Raw genomic sequence first — 16,288 nt, 5'->3', positions numbered from 1 at the left:
TCTACCAGTCCTCAAAAGACATGCCCACAGAACAAAAAGCAATTGATGCTTGCTTTCATGTCATGGGTAGAAGGGAAAAAAACCCCCCGGGGAATCCATTAATATGAAGGAGAATGAGGTTGAGATCCAGAAAAAGGATTTCTTAAATTGCTTCATTTTCAGCCAGTTTACACAAGGAAAACAAGCAGCTGCAGTGTAGAAAAGCCCTCAAGTTAATTCAGACTCTCCAGATTTGATGCTTCTAGTTGTGTTGGAGTGCAAACCCCATTGTTTCCATCCTGTATGGCAACTGGCAGGTTAGTTAGCGATGAGTCTGTTAATTAAAAAATGGTAATAAGGCCAAGATTAACCTGGGGGGAGAGTTGGAAATGTTTTTTTTTTTTTTGCCAAAGTTTACTGCCATAATGGAGAAGATTTAGGGCGATTGTTCCCAAAGCCCCTCCAGAAATTGCCACTACATTGTACTTCTTAAGAAGGCAGAAGGAGAAGTAAGCAATTAGGAGTCAAAATAAGCAATTGATTTGATTTTAATTACATTTGAAATGAATCTAAATTGTTCAAAAATAGCTTTTGCCCTGGACCTTCCCTGGCATGCCATTCTAAGGTCAAGTATAGCCTCTAACCACCAATAAATGTTTCATTTTCCAAGGTAGTCAATTGGACTTTTCTTGTTTTAATTATTATTTCAAATTGTGATTTGTTTTATATCTTGTATTGTTGTTTGTGTGTGTTTTAAAAGAGGGTGTGCTTGAAGAAAAATTTATTCCACCCTCTTCCAGTGCTCAGAAGTGGAATGAATGAAGTGACAAATTCTAAACTTGGGGATGTCAATAAAACTCCTACAGCCTGTACTGGATCAATCAAGGTCCGATCAGTAGAACTGAAGGAAAGGTATGTGCACATAAATTTTATCCTTCCCTTGAACAAGCATTTCTGATTGCAGAGATGAAAGTCTGCAGTTAATGGGAGGAACTAAAAAAATTGAAAAATGTACAAAGCTGTGGATGTCATTGGCATTTCTGATGCATTTCTACCTAAGTCTGGTGCTCCTTTTGCAATCATTCATTTAAGAGAGGACAACTAACTGCTGGAAGTCCACTTTCCAGGTCTTTGTTTTCTCTTATGTCAGCCTAAGAACATTTCTTATGCAGATTCCTCTTAAATATAGTATGTTGCTGAAATTCAGCCTGAAAATTCCAAACTCTTCCATAATGATAATAGTGATTTTAAGCATTGCTTGCCCTATGGGGAGCAGTAATGCAACTGAGGTATTCAGGTTGAAGTGATAAATAACTTGAGTGCCCTGATGATAAATACATGAAAAAAGATGCATATGTACAGCCTTCCAGGAGCTGCAGTGCAGTTAGATGATTTATATCCCTCTAGAGTCTAGGTGGGAGAATCACTGCTCTGGAATCCTATTGTCTGCCTATCATTCCTGTTAGAATTCTATTAGGTTTTAATTTTTCAGGAAAGCACCAGAGAGTCTTGGAAAAAAGTGTTATGAATAGAGTTTTGGAGGTGAAAATTTTGGATGAAAATATGTATAGCTATCTTGTTGGATGGCTTGTTGGATATACAGTATTTGGTTGAATGTAAACTCTCTGGCACTTTTATACGCTTAGGTTATTGCAACTCAGGGCTGTCCTGTCAACAAAAGGATGGTTTGGGTGATGTCATTTTACATTTCATTTTATGGAGGAAGTCAAAGACAGTTTTCATATAGATTGGCAATGTGAAAAATGCAGTCCTTTTTCCTTTTCTACCCTCCAGAATGGGTTGGGCCATTTATTTGCCCCCCCACTTTAGCATTTTTGGCGGAGTGGGTTGGATGTTATCAGGTAAAATGGATGATTTAACCCCTGCAGAGGTTTGAATCTCTATTTCACCTCTTATAATTAACTCCTTCAAAGAGATCCTAGAACTATCCATTTCTGGAGTACAGCCCTTGATATGTTGTTCAAAGCCTCAGGTCACAACAAGCCAGTGGAGAAAGTACAAAATAGCTTGAAGGTGTAAAGAACTTTAGGATATTAATTGACAGTTGACCTGTTGATGGTGGCTTAGAAACTGTAGCAAAATATGAATGATCTGCCTGGATTGTACTGCCCAAATAGATGTGGCTTGTGTGTGGGTTTTTTTTAGATTCGTTCATTCTTTAGTGTACAGTATAAAATAGAAAAAAATGTTTAAATATGAAACTCAGCGAATTGAGTTATAATAAAGGTAATTAATAGTATCTACTTAAAAAATAAGAAAAGCACATAGTACCACAACAAAAAAGAATTCTTTTTTTTTACTGTGTAGTAATAGATGTAAGAGTGTACCGTATACAAATTATATGTAGGTGTGGCTTAATTTTTTCTCAAATGAGGCACAATAATCTGGATTTCTGTTTGGGGGAAGGGGGTGGAAGAATTTTTCTTGGGATCTTTAGAAAGGCCCTGGAGTATTCTGAATCCTAGTTCCTGTGGGGACGTTATGGATGCATTACATGGACAATTACCACATTAGAAGTTACCTGTTTAATGTAAAATAAATGTTAACTTGCATAGATTCTTTGGGTTTTTGCCCTGATCCCATTCTTCCTTGTCCTGGCTTGATTCACTTGTTAGAGTGAGTTTCCCAGCATGGTGCTCAATGGCCAAATCTCAATGGCCCTTGCCCAGCCCCCTCCACCCCCCACAATGTCGCACTCCATTCTCCAAAGCTTTCTGTGGATGTACTCTGAGTTTCTGGGGCAGAAAGGGTGTCCTGCCAGCAGAGGTTTAGATTGTTTCTAGAAATATTTTTCAAAGTTTTTTTTTTTAAGTGAAGTTTTAGCACTGGCCTTCTGTGAAAACGTATGTCTTTGATGTAACCAAGTAGAATAGAAAGCTCTATTAGAAATGTGGGAAGAACAGCCATCAAGTAAAACTGTTTCCTCTAGCTATCTTTCTTGTGCATGTCTCCTTTGCGGTATATAAGAGAAAATTCTCAGTCTGAACATTAATCTTACAAATAAGGGCACTCACATGAAGCAATTTCTGGCATGGTGACATCCTCATCTTTTAAAGGTGGAGCATGAAAGATTTGCCATTTCTTAAAAATCAATCTCCCTCTTCAACTCTGAGCAATGGCAGTCCTCTTATAAAATCTTCTTCGAGATTCATATATTGAAGAAAAATCATGTAACAACTATGGTGCTAACTCATTCAATAACTGATGATTCTGTTCTATTGTGATGATTATAACCAGAACAAGAACAGAGACCCTAATTGCTCCTCTTGTATATTATCATAATTTTCAGTGAGATTATCCTATACCTGTGTACAACTGATACCAGCATAGCTACCCTCGGTCATATCATCAGAGATTTTGAAGCTTTAGTAAGTAAGCTTAGTAACCTGGGGGGCTCAGATGGTGTTTTGACTTCCGGTGGGATCATGGTGGTCTGGACAGCTGTGCCTGCAGGCTCCGCGGGCAGAACGGGCAAAGTGGCAGTGTTTTGGGGGCTCAGGCAGGCTTCTCCTGAAGCCCTGGAGCACTTTCATGGATAGAAGTTGCTTGGAATCATCCCATTTGCCTTCCAGAACAATGCCTTGCAGCCAGAGGATCGCAAGCAGCGTTAGTGCTAATCTGGTAAGAGAAGCCAGGAGGCTGGGACATCACCATTTTCAAGCCACGCTGTAGCCTTAAAGGGACACTAAGTTCGGCCACCCCATTTGTAAATCACCCAATTTATTAATTTTTTAAAGTTTATATACTCTAAGAGAGGCTTTCTACAGCAAGGAGAAGCAATCTCTTGGTGTTTATCATTATTTTTGGGATTAATTTTTTAAAAAAAAATCTAAAGTTTTGGCTTGTTTTTCTATCCAAATACTAAGGAGGATTGAGAAGAAATTATTGTCTCCCTGTTGTTATTTCTGTACTGAATTTGAATTTGAAGAATTTAATATTTTCCTACATGTTGAAGCTGCTGTTTTGAATCTTCAGCTTTCTGCTGCCACTTTCCCTGGGAAGCTGCTCTTTAGCATACTTTTACTTGTGTAAACATCTCCAGAAATATTCTATTAACTCTTACTTTCACTAGTCAAGTATCTAGGGGGCGCCATAACTTACTGCCTGCGACATGGAGGATTTCAAGCAGACTCTCTCAGAGTTCCGTTGTGAGCTTAAACAGATCTTTTTTTATTTTTGTCAAGTTATTATGCAAGATATTCAGGACATTGTAGAAAATATTAGCTCTAAAATGTATTATCTGGTTGGGGATGTCATGGAAGAAGCAGAAGAGCTTTACAATGATAGAAATGCTTCTACTTATGAGATCGAGTCTTTTGTTAAAATGCCAGATGACCAGATTGTGGTGCTGAAGGAGTTAAAGGGACAGATTGAACTGCAAACTAAAAGTGGAATTGTTTTTCTGATGATGTTATGGGAAGGAAGAGATCTTGTTCTATGGGAGGTTGTCTGCTGAGAAGTCAGAGTTTCTAAGTGGGGCAGTTGGGCTGTCTGATTTTTTTTATGAAAAATGCCTTGTGTGCATTCTGGAGATAGTATGTAAATGTACTGGTATATTTTGAAGTGGGGTAATGTTATGGACATTGCTGATGGAGAGGGAGGGGGCCCTCTCCAGGGGGAGAAGCTCACGCGTAGTTCTGGTTTTCTTCAGCTTCCTATCAAGAATCCCGAAGAGAACCGCCTTAACTTTCTGAGCTTTTCTAGTAGGAATCACTGGTACTTTCTCAGTTTAGCAGGATTCTGTACTATAGGGCAGAACAATAAACACTAGAGCTAAAGCATCTGATCTCAGTGTGGTTCTTAGTCCTATATCCTGACAGGTAAGGATTTAAGAATGTTTATCTGGATTGCTTTTAAGGCTTGTTTGACTTCATTCCTTTTTAATGATTTGGATTAAGATTAATAAGGTATAATAAATGTTTGGTTTTTGGCTTAATATGATTAAGATTGCTATAATTGTAGTATTAATAATAAGAGCAGACAATTTATATGTTTTTTTTAGATTGATCTTTATTATAGTGGACAGAAATGTATAGAATAGTGGTAGGAAGGAAATAATTAAATGTCATCTTTGGGGGGGAAGTTGATTAGGAGGTTTATATATTTCCTTTTTATTTTAATATAAGGGGAGGAGGCAACTGTATTTAGTGTTTTTATAATGTACTAATGGAACGATTTATAGAAATGTGATTTTGGTTTGATATAGATTGATTATGGAAATTGCTGTATATTCTTGTTAAAAATTGGGAGTCACTTGTTTATCAATCTTTAAAACTTTTTTTCTTGTGTTTTCACTTTTTTATTTTTTTTCCTTTTGTAGTTTTTTGCTTTTTTGTAGTTTTTATCTTTGCTTTAAATTTAATAAAATTCTTATGGAAAAAATATATTTGCATGCAATTAATATGAAACATAGTTGATATGGTTGTTCTTTGTTGCTGGTCATTGACTGAATAAACTATCTATCTATCTATGGTTGTTCTTCAGTACTTTCCTCCATCTATGAATTTGGTAATAACTTTCAGAGATCTCTAGAATCCATACACAAGGCTTTCAGGTGCCATAAAGAACCCTGGTTGTAAGCGAAAGTAGATTGCTGCAGCTACTGAGTACCCCATCCTTACAGGAAAAACTGAACCATCTTTTTCAAGCAAATCCTTTTGGGATCTTATCCTAATGCCTAACTCTGAATTTTTCAAGATCATTCACAAGAGTTAGTTCCAATGTGTCAGTCTCATAAATCCCTTCTTGTATTTGAAGGGGTCCAGCATGCAGAAGGAAGAGTTCTGTGAACTGCTGGTGTTACCTGTAATATTACATGGTCAGTCTAAACTCATCCCACCATCTCTGCATTGAACATGGACATGCAGTGAGGAATCCCTTGATCTCTGCAAGGATCTTTCCCAAATGTGTTAACATGTGAAAAGTTACCTTGTCCTTTAGACAACTCAGAGGAAGTTCTGCAGTTAATTAATTAGCTTGTAAAATATTTAGGAACAATTTTTCCTTTTTTACATATGGCATACTGTATGTATGGTACCTGCAATGCATATATCAAAGGAATTTAAAAAAACTTTTGGAAAAGTATTTTCATATACAGGTAGAATAAAGAAAAGTGTTCTTGTTTTCAAGAAATAGTAGCATGTTTAAAATGTGAAATGAGTGGGTAATTTTTCTGTAGGTCATGCTCTTTCCCATATCCAGGCTGCTCTGCATTCTCAATGGGAAAAGGAACAACTAAGTTGAGTTCTCATTATTTCTTCCTATGGTGTGTTCTTATTGAATTATTGCCAGGTATTGCTAACAGATGCTCATCAAGCCACTGCAGGACTCCTCTGTTAATTGAACTATAATGGGAATGACAGCAGGGAAGGTCAAAAATGATAGGACCAGTGATGATATAACATGAACTCTGGTCTCTTATAAACTGAGGAGATAATTGCCCTTGCTAGAGTATGGCTCTGTAAAAGTTTTCTTTGGAGACTCAGCAGACTTTCTCTTTGTGTACTAGAAATCTTGGTGAGAAAGGAGTCAACCTTGCATTAGAGCCTGCAGCTTTGTTTTGACACTAACTAAATGGTATGTGTAAGTCCTGTTCAGACATTTAACCTGAAGGATGGGGTACTGAATTGTACATAACACTTCAATCTGCCCCTCCCACCTCAGAGCTTAAGTATATTGGTTTTTTTAATCTGTTCAACCGTGTCTGATTCTCAGAGACTGCCGGAACAAGACCCTGCAGTTTTCTTGGCAAGATTTTTCAGAAGTGGTTTGCCATTGCCTCCTTCCTAGGGCTGAGAAAAAGTAAGTGGCCCAAGGTCACCCAGCAGGCTTTGTGTCTAAGGTGGGACTAGAACTCATGGTCTCCTGGTTTCTAGCCTGATGCCTTAACCACTACACCACACTGGCTCTCTTGAGTATACTGTACTAGACATGCATTCCATGTCTTGGAATGCAAAAATCCAGATGTCCACTTGATGTCAGCACAGAATAAGCATTTTCTGTATCTTGTTGCTGCCATTTCATGGCCATTTGGATTTTTAGCAACCCAGACATGGTAGCTCTACTGTATGCCCACCATACTGCTTCAGTTTTTTGAATTCCTAGGGGTTGTCAGCATGTTTTAGGGTCCTATGACTGCATGGAGGTCTCACATTCAAATGAGCATTAGGAGAATCCTACTTCACATTTGCTGCTCAACCTGCTATGGTTGAGAATTGAGAGGCTGAAAGTCCATCCTTCAATGACAAATACATTAAGGGCTATCAACCCACCTATGTCAAGGTACATAGTACTCAAAGCCAGCCAAATTGTTTAGGCATATGAGGTAGGAAATTGCATCTATGGTAATCAAAAATATAGTAACAAATACGTGTGTCCATTTCATATCTGAAATCTGCCACCTTGGCAGGGCAGGGTATCACATTAATAGGGCCAGTTCTATCTCACTATAATGAACTTTCTCATACCAATTTGCGAGATGAAATTTAAGAATAATGAAACATACCTATATCTAAGTGAAACAGCGGGTTAAAATTTAAAATGATAATCAAGAGTGAAATCTAAAATATATAAAATAAAGATGGGTATCCTTCCATTTAAAGAAAACAGAAAAAATGCATATCATTAAGGCTGTGGTACAACATCCCATAAGCATTGAGAAAAAGCCTAATTTCATGTGCCTACCGCTTTAATGCATCTTACTATCAGGCACATTATGACTCTTCATTGGGTCTGATTGTGTTCATAAAGATATAGGCCAGTGTTTCTCACCCTTGGCAACTTTAAGAGGGGTGGACTTCAACATGGCTGGCTGGGGAATTCTGGGAGTTGAAGTCCACCCCTCTTAAAGTTGCCAAGGGTGAGAAACACTGATATAGGCAATCCCTCAAATAAGTTGGCTCCAAGGTGTTTTGGAGCTAGATTGGTCATGTATCAATGGCTAGGAGCTAGTGACTAGTTATCATTATATTACATGACTACCAGAACAGGAAGGATCCTTCCCTTTTATTGGAGTGGGGATTAACAGAGCAGGTTTCAAAAGGGATCCTGAAATTTCTAAGGGTAGGTGCTAAGCCACAGTATCAAGAAGATGGGAGGCTGGATGTGTGGTGATGGAATGATTAAAACCAAGCTGACTTAAATAATTGATTTAGAGTTTTGGAAACACAGCCCACATATGATTTCTGCTTAGAGATAGAAGCCAGTCTTCTGCTACGTTCATGCTGTGAAGTGGTGGACCACTTCTTAAAATCTAAGGTTGCCCACTAAACAATACAGAATTTCAGACTTTAAGACCAATGGATTTAAAGTACAGGACAAAAGCAGCAACAAATACAGTTATTCGTCTGAGAATTGTAATTTTATGAACCCCTATGTGGAAACGCTCCTGTGGAATAATGTGGGATTTAAATTCTGCCTTTTCCTTTTGCTTTATGTTGTAGCATCCAAGCTATCAAGAAGCAAAGTATTCCCTGGCAAGATAGTGTTTCTGAATGTTTGGCTGATAGCAATAAATGTCAATTTTCTGACAATTAAGTCCCTGAAATGTGATCACATGCTCCAAGTCTACGTTCTTTAAAACTCAGGTTTATTGGTAATGAGCAAAATGGCTGTTGCACACTCTGTGATCAGTCCTTATTTTCTGTGGTCAGTTAGAGTGCCTAAAGAGAACCATGGCTGCTCCAGCTATAATTCGTACAGCATGAGGTACAAACCCTGGCTTTTTCTTGCCTTAACAATTGAGAGGTGTCAGTCTTACATAATAATGGCAGATTTTTTTTAAAGCTGTGGTTTGCTGAACAAGCCATAATAGTCTGGTTTGCACATACTGTAAAGCCCTAATGGGTTGGATTCACACAGTACAGTTGGATAAGAACAGACCATGCTGTAGCTTAGCGTAAGCAATAATTTCAAAAAGTCAAGTTTTTGTCAAGATGGCAAAGTGTGTGTCCCCCCTCCCCCCAGAAGTCCATGCTTAATAAGATGTGTGGATGAAGTCCAGTCCAACCACAGAGAACCCTGTGAAGAAATGGACAAACACCAGGTCCTGATTATACTTAAGCTTATTTGTGGTGTATCCAGATTTCATTTACATGTTTGAAAAGACTCCTGCTATGTGCCATTTGAAGAAATGTAGAAAACTATTGATTTCCACATGAGAATCCAGATCCTACAGATATGCCTTTTCTTTGATCACTGGGGCGATATCCTAGGATGCTCAGTTTTGGCTGAATATAGAATAGACTTGAGCTCCCACATGCTGTGCTCAGCATAAATGAGTTATATGGTAGGTTTGAAGGTTCGGTTTCAACATACTACTTAAACATCAGCAAGTAAACCTTGGTGTATGTTGCTCATCTCAGCTTCATCTTTACAATTGCTTTCAATGATGCGTTATATTGTCAACTTTTGGTAATATAAGGAATCTATTATATTCTTCTGATGGTATCTTTATTATATTATATTCAGGCATCTGGTCAAATGGATCATGCCATATTAAAACACACACACACACATACACACTCTTTGACTTCCCTTGCACCTCTTTGTCAATGATCCGTTCTTTCTGGTCCATAAAAAGACCAGTATAAAAACAAGTTAGTTTTTTTTTAAAGGAAATTATCCAAACTGGGGAATAATTTCTTTGCCTTTGCTGATAGCAGAGAATGATAAATGCAAGAATGTAAGAGTAATATCACTTCATAGAAGAGTTCTGTTCTATGATTCCTTTAATTAAAATCCTTTTTGCTGATAGAAAGTTCATCTCTGGTGTTTTCCTTAATGTATTCATAATGCATCTGTTTGGGGTCCCTTGTTGGAGATATCTTTCATTATAATCCACTTAACTGAGTTCATAATTAAACTTCTAAATACAAAGCTTTCTTCATTATATTTTCAGGTCATATGCTGAAACTCAAAGTTTGAAGTCAAGCAGGACTTTTGTGGGTTTCATGTTTCTCTTCCCCCAATATGGCGATAGAAATGAAGGCATACCTTAGAGCCCATATAGGAAGAGCGTATGGAACTATGGGCAGTATACCCTGCAGTTATGAAAAGGTGGCAGTGGTAGTTGAAAAAATAGCAAAAACAAAATGGAAAAAGAAAGTGGAAACTAAGCAATTGCTTCTAGGTGAATTTGTCAAGAGTTACTTAGCTGTGTAGAATATTCCGCTCACCCTTGTTATGTTAATTGGATTCATTAGAGAAGAGATTAGTGCTTTTTGTTTCTGTTCACATTGATCCCTGAAAAGACTTGCTTTAAAAATGGTTGATGTTTGTAGAGTAGTAGACCTAGAACCCTAGATGTGCTGGACTACCTTTCCCAGAATTCCTAGCTCCATTCCTGTGATCAGTAATGCTCATCAGGCTATCCTAGATTATGAAAGAAGTATTTCCGAGCCCATCTAGAGGTGCTTTTTCTGTATTCTTTTTACCAAAAGCAAGTGCGGTCCACAAAATTAAAAGCAGGTATGGTATTTCTGCCGGCCTTCTGAAAATCCTCCCACCCCTTGTCCAGGTACAGCTGCTTTACTCTCCAAAAATTCTGTCCTGGCTTTCTAGATCACCATTCAGCTGGTGTCTCCCTTTCCAATTATATTACTTATCCTTCGTCCAAGTCGCTTCTTCAGTCTTCCTCCACTGCGTGTTTTCTAAATGTATTGCATCACAACTCCTACTGTCCTCCATGGTGCTGTAATTCTCTGCTTTAGCATCTACTGTGGCACAGGCTTTCATCCATGCCTGTGCATGACTTACAAAGCATCTGTTTTCAAAGCCAGAAATGAAAAGGGGGGGGGCAGCTTTCCCTCAAGTTATCCACTCTATATTTTTCTTAACACTCAGTCCTTCATTTTCTCCCCCATTATCCCTTGTCATTAGTCTGTACAATATGGATATAGATATGGATATACAGGTAGTCCTCGCTTAATGACCGGTTTTTTAACGGTGGTCCAAATTTACAATGGCCTCAGAAAAAGTGCTTTATGACCTGTACTCACACTTAACGACTTTTGCAAACTGTTTTACTGCCCCACGGTAACACAATCACAATTCAGGCACTTGGCAGCCAGCTCACATTTATGACCAGTTGCAGTGTCCTGCAGTCACGTGATCGCGATTTGCAACCTTTTTTGCCAGTTTCCAGCAAGAAATGTCCATTGGGAAGCTGGATTCACTTAATGACTATGGTGATTTGCTTAACGACTATCATAAAGTCATAAAATTGGGACCACACCACTTAACAACCAAATTTCCAGTTCCTATTGTGGTTGTTAAGTGAGGACTGCCTGTATGTGGGTATGTATAGAGATCTGTGGACAGCTGAATGAGAAATAAACTCCCATTTTTCCCTCTTCTCATTAAGCAGTGTAACTTTTGGAAGCTTGAAATACACAACAGCTGAAAGAGATGAAGGGATTTGGAGGCCTTCATAATGCAATTTATTCACAGTATGGTGAATCAGCAAATGGTGTCTTGCAGTATGCTTTCTTAAAATCTTTACATGAACTATTAATATTTTAGACTGTGTTATGAAAACAGATTCTGATTCTGATTTGCTATTTAACTCTGAGTGAGTCTAGTGAGTCAAAGTAGTTTGTTTGACACCAAGCTACGAGGATCTGGCACAGGCTGGTTTAATTTATTACAGTTTTTCCTGACTTGACAGAATCTCTGTGCACACGTCAAGGGAAGCAGCTGATCTGTTTGGTTCTGAAGCCATCACTCCCTTTATCACAAATACAGAGACTTTGAAGTAGGGCCCTTTGCATATAAAGAGCTTTATTCCAGCCAGTGATACTTTTAATCCTTTGAATTCTTTATCTTCAGGTGTTTCTTTACTTGGCAGGTGCTGTGAATTGCTGGACTTTGAATGTATCTTTGCATGTCCAGCCATACATCTCAGTTCAACCCAGCAAAGCTACTGCCTCCTTTGACCTCTTCTACCTTTATTTTGTTTTGTTTTTAAGAAAACCACGATCTTAGGTGCTGCTGAGGATCTAAACATCCTGCCAGAAAGTGTTTTGATTTGATAACCAAACTGCAGTAGAATATTGTGCAGTGGAATATATTGAAGAATAAACTGCATTAACTCCAGTTTAATTCTGATATAACTGTGATCTGAACTCACACTAGGAATAAAGAACAAGAAATCCATACAGAGGAGATTGAGACTAAAGTTTATTAATAATATTCAGAGCTATATAGGAACTGGGAGAGACAGGAGCTATTTTGCCAATATCTTAGCATATGTTTACTTACATTTCCATCAAGCTGCAGTGTTTTTCTTTTTCTCTGCTCTTAGCAATTGTCTGGTAACATTTATATAAGTAGTCTCTGGATTATGTAATCCTTGATTTATAGGAAACAATCTCTTGAGTTATTCTCAGATGTAATGAGGCTGTTCTCAGGCTATAGCTTTGTATTCTCCTACAGAAGAGAGACAACTTGCTTTAAGCTTACTCATTGTGTGGCCCTAGCCTATCCAGCCTATTCATGGTATTTTAGGACCAGCCAAATACCATATGCTTTCCTTAGAATGTTTGTATTTGAAGCTCAGAGATCAATCCCATTACACATCGTATTGGAAAATATTTAAAAAATGCTTGAGCTCAGCTGCATATTACATGCTCAGAGGAAGGCAGACTTGGTAATTCACTCCAACCTTGTAACAACTCAACAGAAAAAGGTTGCGCAAGATCGTGAACCAGTGCTTGGATCCTGGTTCAGTGTTGGAGAGCTCAAAAAGATGGTACACATTGACAGGGTCTTGATGCTAAATTCTCATTTCATCACGTGCAAGGTCATGATGAAACATAGTGACTGAGCAAAAGGAGAGGACTTCAAATCAAATCTCAGAAGCCATAATTTTTGATGAAATTGATAGTGTCATACAGCAGATGTAAGCTGTTGCTCTCCAGTTGTGCTGGAATTGCAACTGTAGGATTCCTAGCATTGTTTCTGCTATCTTTCAGTAAGGAAAGGGAGAGAAAGTGAGAAAAAGTGAAGCTGGGGCTGAAGTAATTTTGAAATGAGCCTGAATTACAGAAAATCTACATCAAGGAGTTTGTGTTTAAAGTCCTCAGTGTTAAATTAAAGAACTAAACTAAACTAAACATAACAAATAGTCCCAATCATTTTCCTTCAAACAATTTCAAATTAGCATTAGGTAAAATCTTTACATGATTTTACTTTCCCATCAACATAAGCTTGAAAGCCATTGGCTCCATGATTATCATTAGTTGTGCTGCTCAAGTATATTAATGAATGAAGTCAGATAAAAATGTTATAATTATTCCATGCTGAGTAGGCTATATCTGAAGGATAGAATTATAGGTTTATCATGATAGAGACCTTAAAACTAAATTAAATAACATTGTACTAAAATTGTGTGTGAATTCATAGGTGTATGAAGAGAAATATTGCCAGGTGGGTCATGGTTTAGGAGCAGGGATAGAACCCATATTCTAGTTTATCCTCATCCATGGGAGATTTCTGGGTGACTTAAAGCCAATCACTCTCTCTTAGTCCAACTTACCGTATGTGGCTGTTGTGCTGGGGAAAAATAGGAGAGATCACAATGTATACAGTATATAGCTTTTAGTACCTGATTAAAAGGTACGATAAAAACGTGTGTGTGTGTATAGGTTTTCTGTAATACGTTGCCTATATATAATTAAACAAAACAAATAAGAAAATTAAAGAAATAAGAAAGGAAGAAAGGGAACAAAACAGCATTAACACTACATACACACATACTTAGGAGAAGCCTATACACACACACACATACACTGTGTGTGTGTGTATGTGTACGTATGAGTGTGTGTGTGCATGTATATATATTCTCATACCTGTAAATAAAATTATATGCAATTGTTTCCATAATAGATGACCATATTACATACTATAGTATCAGTCTTAAAATAGCCATATTGTATTTATAAAACAAAGAAACCCCCAAAATTTTTCCCCAAATCTACTCTCATCTACTTGTAACGTGGCCTCACCCACTCTGCGGCACCCAGGCATACCCAAATATCTTCAGTGCCTCCTTTGGTCCCAAAGATTGCCCACCAGACTGAAAAAGACAAAATTGTCCAAATCAGAAGCACTACAAACTTCATTTTTTCCCTGGCCACTGTTTCTAGACTTCTCCCCACCAACCCCTGACTATAACTCTCAGTTCCCAAGTAGCAATGACCTTCATACACCTATTTCTGGAATTAACTCCCTTTCTAAAAAAGATTGTCTGATCATGTGATGAGTCTCACATCTGTCAAAGAAAAATCACCACCAGCTTTTTAGATTTTTCAAAAAGGTAAAGTACAAATGGTCGCATCTTGAATGCCAAATAATATGCTTGGAAAGGGGAACCAAAAAAAAAGCTTTTTTTCCAAGAGCAAAACGCATACATGGCAAACTTCCCAATTTTTATATTTCATGCCATTTTTTTGTCTTGCAAGGATTTATTTATGTTTAACATTCTACATTTGCTACTGGATACTTCTCTCATTTTATTTAAATAGGAATCTTATTGTCAAGTAAAGGGTTACCCAACTATAAGCAATAGGTTCATAGCCAGAAAGGTTAATCACATAATTTTACTGCTTTTCTTTCAGCTGCCTAATTGTTAACTACTGTATTTAGTTTCAAGCAATACTATTTCTAAGCATATAAAATGCAGTATTGTCTTCATATAGTGTGCAGTTCTCAATAAGGGAAAGAACCCACCCACCCCCAATGCAGCTTATCTATTTACTTATTGCAATTACCATGGTTGGTGATGCAATGAGAACAATGTATCATTAAAACATGCATTTTTGTGATGTCATTCTTGGGAAGAAGTAATCATGAATACTAACTTGACTTTTACTATATGTGGATGTCCAAATCTTTTGAACCACATATCTATTACATGGAAATTGATGGTGATGGCTGGACAATGGAATGAATTATTTTATTGCTAACTGGCCAGTTCTTCAATACTGGAGAAATGAATGTATGGCCCCAGTTACTCAGTGGATTGAATACCTGATGTTATTTGCAACTTATGAATTAGTCGCTTACCAATATACTGTAGATCATGAATGATCAAGTATTGAGATCCTGTCCCCCCAGGCTTTTGCGTAAGCCTGAAAAGAAGTGCTGCTGATTTAAGGAATATTGATTTGGGGGGAGATGGGTGGTAATAGAAATGTGAATAATAAATAAATAAATAAATAAAATTTAATGAGCATATTAAGTATATTCCTGCAATGTGGTATATTAAAGAACCACATTGATTTAATGAGTATATTTCTTAAATCATCATCATCTTTTTCTGAGGCTCCTATGGAAGCCTGAGCATTGGTGCATTGCTTTAATGAATAGTAAAGAGGTACAGTGCTTGCAAGGCCTCTGAAGCTCTTCAGCCTAATGATTTTTGAAGTGTGCACAGATCTAACAGTTTTCATCTGTTCCCTACTGTCATGCGCTGCCTACCGCTGAGTGAAACACAGACACTGGTTAAGGAAAAGCAGGTTCAGGTTTATTTCAGTGTAGTGCTAGACGGGAAAAAAAGCTGAGAGTGAAGGGAGCGTGCCGGTGCGGGGTTTAAATACCCCGCGCCGGTCAGCGCCCCCTCACTTTGGGTTGCGTCATCCCCCCTTAGTCCTGCATGCTTTCGTGCCGATAGGTGAAGGGTTGCAGGGCCCCTGCTGGTGCCCCGGGCCTCGCCCATAATCTGTTTCTTCCTTCGGCCGGTGATTGCTGTCAGCTGGGCGATCACCATTGCGCTTTGCTGACAGCTTCAGGTGAGCCTCGTGGTCCGCCCTGTCTTTGTCTTTCCTTCATCCTCTTTTGTGTCCTGATGGCTGGATCATCCGGCCGGGGTCATTCCCTTCTCCTCGGGGTCTGTGTCTGTTGTTGTGCGTGCTATGCTTATCTTAAGTCCCTTCCTCTGCTTCCTAGGTATTGTCATGTGTGCCGTTGTGCTGATGTCTTCAGCTCAACGGCACTCATGACATACTGTCCCCCGTTCGAATAGTGCCCCCCCCGGCATTCCGGTTTTCTCCGGGAGAGCTGTCAAAAATTATTTATTTATTTGAATTTCCCGCCGGAGTGTTTTCGCCCCTCCCCCTGTTCCGCCCTCTACCTCGTGTCCATCTTTGGGTGTGTTCCGAGTGCGCATGCCCCGACCACACCCTGGGAGTGCGCATGCCCCGGCCACACCCTGCTTGTTTGTGCTCAGTTCATCGTGGGAAGAGGCGTGGCTGGTCGGGTGCTTTTCAGCTCCAGGTAGGAACCTTATCTT

Source organism: Candoia aspera, chromosome 1, assembly GCF_035149785.1.
Source record: "Candoia aspera isolate rCanAsp1 chromosome 1, rCanAsp1.hap2, whole genome shotgun sequence".
Lineage (NCBI taxonomy): Eukaryota > Metazoa > Chordata > Lepidosauria > Squamata > Boidae > Candoia > Candoia aspera.
Note: the sequence above shows the minus strand (reverse complement) of the source record.